Here is a 7,778-nt window from a genome sequence, read left to right on the forward strand (position 1 = left end):
AGGTCAGTGTCTGTATACCATCAATACCATGCATACCATGCATGCAGATCCTAACATCCAGTTTATTTCAAATAAAATATGACCGAAGTTCCATGGCAAATAATAATTTTGCACGCTTGGTTACGCTTTCAACCTCTACGATTTATGATACAGACTATTTTCAATTATCAAAATATCTTTATTAGGTTTGCAGGAAATGACAGGAAAATACATTAAAACAATAACATATAGATGATCAAAAATCATCCGTTTCTAACAAAATCCTAAAACACTCTCCTAAATAATTAATATATATTCCAAAATGGGCGGATTTTTTGGAATCTGTACAAAACTACATTTCTTTCTTATAGTATCCACGTGCGGTATCCCTGCAGAGCAACATCAGGTTCTTAACACACACGTGTCATACTTTCAAGGAATTATCTATAGAAACATTGGATATGGTTTCAATTCTGGAGTGAAAATTAATCAACCGTAGTCGGCAAGGCACATCACATCAAAGGCTACTTTCAAGTAGATGTGTAACTACTTGAGAATAAAGGACTATGAATAGGTGCGACAGGATAACCTACGGGATTATCTCAAGGATATAATTCCGTTCTTCCTCCTTCTTTTTCAACTTTCCTGGTGTAACTATACAAAAGATGTGTTCACACATGCACTTATTACCGGTAATATTTTATCTAGGCTTATGTCCGATCGAATTAAATATTTCCGCTAATCCCTTAGTGCGTCCACATTTGTCGGCAATAGCGCTATACGCTGGCGAAGTTACGTAATAATCGGATTAACTACCATAGCAATAGGTGAATCATGCTGATTAGTTGCACCTGTAAGATTAGTATCTTTGAAAAGACCGGTATTGTATTCAATCTATGATTGCAGACATACAGGTGATGAGTGCAACCTGCTTGTAGTACAGCGCGAAATGTTCAAAATTGTTTTCACCTATTGCTATGGTAATTAATCCGATAAATGACGTAACTTCGCCAGCGTATGCCCGACGTGTTATGTCCGTTAAAGCCTATTACCGGTCATAAATCCCTTCTTTCTTCTTTTGGCCCAATAAAATTGCGACCTCCCCTATTTCGGCAGCAAATATTTTATGACCCCCCACCGTTTACACCCCCAAAAAAAACCAGGCATCAGTCTTTTTGAATAAAATAAACACACTATCTGTAGTCATGCTGTGTTGTGACTCCCTACATTTTGGTCATCAAAAATATTTTATGACACCCCTATTTTTCTTTCCGTATATATTTGGGACCCCCTAATCATCTTATAAAATGCAATTGCATGCCTTTCTGTTATCATGCTTATGGCTTAATAAATTTCATCTCCATCTACATCCAGGGCCATACTGCCCCCCCCCACTGAACCCTCTGGGGTTAACATTTGCTACCGCCCCCCGAAACTCGTGTAGGTTATCCCAATAAGGATGGTCAATTGCTCCTCCCAAAGCTTTTTTTTTATCCAAGAAATACTTTCCGTGTCTCTCCAAATTTTGAGTATAGCCAATGTTTCCTTGTCATTCCAATTGACCCCTCTATGAAAACGGGAAATCACAAGCAGCAAATAAAAAAGAAGCTAAAAGGAAATGTAAGAAAGAACAGATTTTAATGTTCATTTTCAATGATTCTACCTGTTCAGTAATTCTTCCTGTTATAGTGAACGCTCCCATTTACTCATCTAACGGTGATGTCCGAAAAAAATAATCGCATCCCCAGGCCTTGCCGTTTGAGACGAGCGATCGCTCTCGCTCGCCGCCGCTCGCCCAAACTCGCCATAGACACTAAATATCACTCGCTGCGAATCTCCCAAAATCAGCCACTGAATCAGCCATTTCAGTATTTAATCGATGCTGTACTCCTCCAAGCGTAGAAAGTGAAAATGTTAGCGCGCTTCGCGCGCATTTCAACATAAATGTACATAAATACCGTGTCAAGACAGAAACTCTACTTGATTATTTCCTAAATAAGTGATATTTGTGAAAATTCGACCACTCGCCTACAATCATGCTAGCGAGTGATTAACCACTCGCCTTTAAAATCTAAACGGCAAGGCCTGCATCCCGCTAGTTTATATTAATATTTGCACCTGCAGCCATAAATTACTCTGCTTAAAATTTTCCGCGAGTGATATAGGCCTACTCACAATTATATCCGACAGCCCAATAGTGCTGCGTGTCCACACGTAATTACTATTACCGGACGTAACGTTTCGATCGGTCTTAACAGCTCTTAACTCTGGTCATCTTCAGCCTTAAATTGTCGGATTTAAAGCACATTACGTCGGATATAGTAATTTTTTTTTTTCCGACGCTCATTCACACTGCCACTTATATCCGATACTATTACCGACGTAATTTAAGTCCGGTAATAGTCCGACTGTGTGAACACGACGAGTCGGCAATAGCTCTATGTCCGACGTGTTTATATCCGAGCTATTACCGGTCATAACTAACCGGAAATGGTCAGCAGAGCTAATGTCTCCTTCTCTTGCCAGTTCATTCCTCTATTGCGTTTGATATTCGCACCTGCATCCATGATGATTTTGTTTTATCTCTCACTGGTCACAATATTTATACTCTGCTTCAAATCAGTTGCGCGAGTGATTTAATTTAACCCGGAAGTGTTCTTCACGCTGAATCACGCAGAAAGGTGAAAGGTCACAGTTATATCCGACAGCCCAAAAGCGCTGTTCAGTGTTCACACGTAAGTACTATTACCGATCGTAACGTTTCGATCGGTCTTAACAGCTCTTAACCCTGGTCATCTTCGGATTTAAATTGTCGGATTTAAACCACATTACGTCGGATATAGTTATATCCGACGCTCATTCACACTGCCTCATTTCAAATATATAGTTTTAGTTTTGGTTTTGGTTTTGGTCACGTGGTTTCCTATTGTCCTGCCTAACCACTTGAATCACAAGATATCGAACTCATTGTTTCTACCTTTTGTTTAAAACTAAACATTTGTGGCAGGTAGTTTCGGTTTTGGTTTCAGTTTCTTATAAGTGGTGTGACAAATAAAATTACAGGATTTTCGAGTTACGTGATCTAAGTATACAAAAGAAATGTTTAAATTTCGCAGTGCAATATTCACGAGCAGAGAAGTCGAACAAAGCAGTCTACATTTGAAAGCATTGATTTAGTTTGAAAGCATTGACAAGAGACTACGAAATCAGCCTAAGCTGATTTCACTGTGAAAATATATAGACCATCGAAATATTTGCATTCGACATTACAAAAGGGCAACTATTGTAATTGTATAGGTGCTATAAACAAAATCGATTCATGTCCTTAATCCCATGTACCAGAATCGATGGAAGGCCATTATATGACCTCTAATAACCTAATAACCTAATGACTTTTACTGAAGCAATTTTTACTGCAAAAAGTAGAAGATAGAGGGGAGAAGAGATGTGTGATGTGTGTGTGTGTGTGTTTGTTGGGGGGGTGGAGGGCAAGGGGATATGGGCCGGGAGAGAGAGAAACATATGAGAGAGAGCATTGGAAGTGAAAGAGAAGGGGAGGAGAGCTCGAGATGAAGATATCGAATGTAGGGGAGGAGGAGGGGAAAGGGGTAATTTAGGGAAGATGTGGTTATATAGGGAGGGAGCCCCCTCTTAAAGAGGTATGGGTTGTGCTTCCGGGGATAATAAACTAATTCATAATCAAATCATCTCCATGCATCGTTTATGTTTCATACAAACAAACAAATCCCCCACCCCACCCCATCCTTCAATATACGCGCATGTATATGATTTCTAGGCCTACATGTAGAACTCGTGAGTGTAATATGCCACCTACCGTCGACAGAGAGCATCAACTGTCGTCCGCGGGATAGATTTCCGATATCAATCATGATAATAATTATGTTAGCACAATAGGCTATTGTATACTTCTGGTTATATACCCTATACTGTGTCCTCCCAGCATAATAGTGTTATGATTACAGACCAGATCAGCTCTACTTTTTAATCCCTTGATTTTTGGTTTCTGAACAAAAGAGAAACCAAAACTATATATTTGAAATGAGGGACTGCCACTTATACCCGATACTATTACCGACGCAATTTAAGTCCGGTATTAAGTGGTTTAAGTCCGACTGTGTGAACAAGGCTATAGTGTATTATTTACTTTATTGATTTATTCATAGCTCAGCTGGGTTTTTTTTCATTTTATTAAAAGGATCGAACCCTAGTAGACCAGACAACAGAGCATATCCATCAGACCACGAAGTGGTTGCGTTACTCCGTGGTATCGGAGTCAAGCAATTTTTGTATAGCGATTATTATGATCCAGGTTCAGAACTTTTAAGTTCATTAAAATGCGTGATATAGTCCATATAATGATAATCGCTTTACACGTAACCGAAGACTGAACTATAATAAAACATCCTCCGTGGAGCAGTTTCAGACAAAAGCTTGGGATTATTAGGGCAGAGGTTATCTTTTGAATCCTTTCATAACCACTGAAGCACAGTCAAAGACACTCGAGCGAATTGAAAGAGTTGTCGCTCGCGACAAAAGAATCTGGGTGCAAACATGTATAGAGAAGTCGGTACAAATTTGATATGTGAGGGTTTTATACTATTTAATAAAAACCGACGAACTTAACAATAACAATAATAATTAATATTGCTTTTATATAATTTCAGGGAGAACCCATAATACCAAAGAAATAACACTCCATATATTAATTGTTAAATACAAGAGAAACAAAGCAAAATGAAAAGAAAAGAAATAAAACCAACAGAGAAACAAAAAAAAAAAAAAAAAAAGACACAAACAAATAAAATAAATAAATAAATAAATAAATAAATAAAAAAAGATAAAGATAAAATCAACAGAATAGAGAAAAAAAAGTACCTAAACAAATACAAATTAACAGATTTTAAACAAAAAGAGATACTATTTCCCCAAATCAGAAAGAAAAAAACATTGACAGACATTCTAAAGCAAATTTGTCAGAAATTTCTGCATGGGAGACCATCTAAAGTTCACTCTATCCTCGTCTGATGCTCTGCTAACTGGGCCACTACGTAATAGCTGAATGATTACCACATTATCATGAATATCGTTGTTTGACCTTGGTCATAATTGAATGTGTCGATAGGTTTCACGCTTTAACTACACGCGCCCTTAATTTTCAGTGATGATACTGGGCTTTTACAGGGAGGGCGCTCTCTCATTTCTATAAACTCCATAGCGCCATTAGGCGAACGTTTACGGTATGCAACAAGAACTTGAAACAGATTTTTTAACTGTGAGTAAAGTTGGTTTTGGACCACACTGTATACAACAAAATAATTATCACTGAACATCAAGTAGGTGTGTACAGTATTTGTCATAATGTATGCTGGTTGGAGGAATTGGAGCCTGTCTGATAGCTGGATTGTCATAAATCCTATGTACAATGATCCGGGCGGGGTGCTACTAGAGTAATTCATGATATCTTCAAATAAAGGGACTGAACATTTTACTGTTGCTTTTGTAAATTCATCATTTACTTCTGCGTAGCTGTCATCATCATTTCATGAACCTACCAAAACCAGATAAAACATTTGACTCCAATAATAAAGCCGCCTTGATATATACTCTGAACCAAACATCTCCTGACTCCGCATTAGACATTTAAATTTTCTGCACTACGCCCATCTGCATCTACATCTACATCTATCTCATACTCAAAAACGTTGCCGAAGTAATATCTAATTGAGAACAGTGTGGTGGTATTGAAGGAAAGAAAACACATACATACGAGTATATACACCAATCCGAGAAGCGTTTACTGTATTTGGCCCTCTATTGACGGCAACACAGATGTACCAGAGCGGGAGATTTAATTCGTAATTCAATACTCATGATTGTGTATTGAATATCACTGTTGTGTACAATTCCCGGGTACAATACTATATAGCACAAAATAAATAATGGATGGAACCCCGACCTCAGGACACCGCAGTTTTACATCAGGGACACCGCAGTAATGGCGAAGTCGGATAGGTGTATAGACACTAAAAAAATAATTGTTACTTAAGTGAACTGGAATGAGCGTTTTGATCATTTTATCCGTTTGCCTCCTCCATCTGGAATTACCTCCCTGAAGCTATTGTCAATGCTTCTTCCCTCCAGGCCTTCAAATTCGCCATCCAGTCCCACCTCCTCTAACCAGTTCACTTAATTTATGTTTTGTTTTATTTTATTCTGTATTGATTATATGTATTTTCTAGTAATGTTTCTGATTTTAATGTAAGGCCAATCCTTCAATTTATTATGTAATCAATATTGGATCTGCCTGGCCAAATGTTATAAATAAATAAATAAATTTTAAAAAAAATTGTGGGACATGAGAGCACATCAGACCTATCGAATTGCATTCTGAATACGAAGAATTTCTTTCTGATATCAAATAATTTTCATTTTATGAAATTCACGATATAATACACATTTTATGACAAATATTAAAATTTGATATTTTTCACATTTTGGAGATATAAGATTCCTCGAAGTAAATTTTATAAATTTAATGATATAGTCTTAAAGTGTATGTAGCTGGGAGGAAAAGCCGACGATCAATTGAAAATTATGACCTTTCATATTGAAGATATTGATTTTTTTCCAAAAATATACCTAAATTTTTTGGGTGTTTTGGGAAAAAAATCCATATCTTCAATACGAAAGGTCAAAGTTTTCAATTGATCGTCGGCTTTTCATCCCACCCACATACACTTTAGGTATAAATCATCAGATTTATAAAGTTTACTTCGAGTACTGTTAAATATCAAAAATATCAATTTTAATGATTTGCCATAAAATGTGTATTACATTGCGAATTCAAAAATCAAAATCATTTGATATCCGAAGGCCATTCTTCGTATTCAGAATGCAATTCGATATGTCTGATGTGCTCTAATGTCCCACAATAAATACTGTCCAAACATTCATACCCCTTCCCTTATAGCTGTTTTGAAAGCTGAAATATTGATGATGTTGAGAGTGTTTAGTGAGAGATCATTCCACTGAACCATTGTACGGGACCAAAAACTGAATTTGTTTAAGCTCTCGTAACTTGGGTATGTTTAATACCAAGATATTGAATACCCTTTCGCCCTGTAACTCGGCTATACTTAACTTAACAAGGATAAACCTTGGCATTTATAATAGTGTGTAGCTGGGAGGAAACACCGACGATCATTTGAAAAGTTTTGACCTTTTGTTTTGAAGATACACATTTTTTCCCTAAAAAGACCTAAACTGTGCAAAGGTGGGTGACTGATCCCATATTACTATGAATATCACGAGTAATGTGATAACACGAACGAATTGAGACCTGTATACGATCATGTTTTTTAATAAAACAATTTAAAACAAACAGTCTGCATGGTGTGTTTCATACACTTCTATAAATACCAGCCAATCAGGAAAGCTGTACGGGGATTGTATTGATTGTGTATATAAATTGCATTCACGGAAAATCCGCGCAGTGCTTTTGAAATGTTTGATCATTGAAACGTTTACTGGCAAAACAAAAAAGTTTTGTATTTGTTTGGAGCCTCTTGAAACAACTCTTCATACACTCTTTGATAGCAAGAACCAATCAGAGCAAGCGTTAGAAAAATACGAAACATGCATTTATTGTGTATATTGTGCATTCCGCGTACTACGCGCAGTGTTTCTCGCGCGTTCGCGTCGCGTAGGATTGATTCATTTTTCGGGCGGGTTGATGCATTTATATTTCTTTCTATTTTCCAACATATTTAGTGATAATT

The sequence above is a fragment of the Amphiura filiformis genome, chromosome 4 (assembly GCF_039555335.1).
Source record: "Amphiura filiformis chromosome 4, Afil_fr2py, whole genome shotgun sequence".
Classification (NCBI taxonomy): domain Eukaryota; kingdom Metazoa; phylum Echinodermata; class Ophiuroidea; order Amphilepidida; family Amphiuridae; genus Amphiura; species Amphiura filiformis.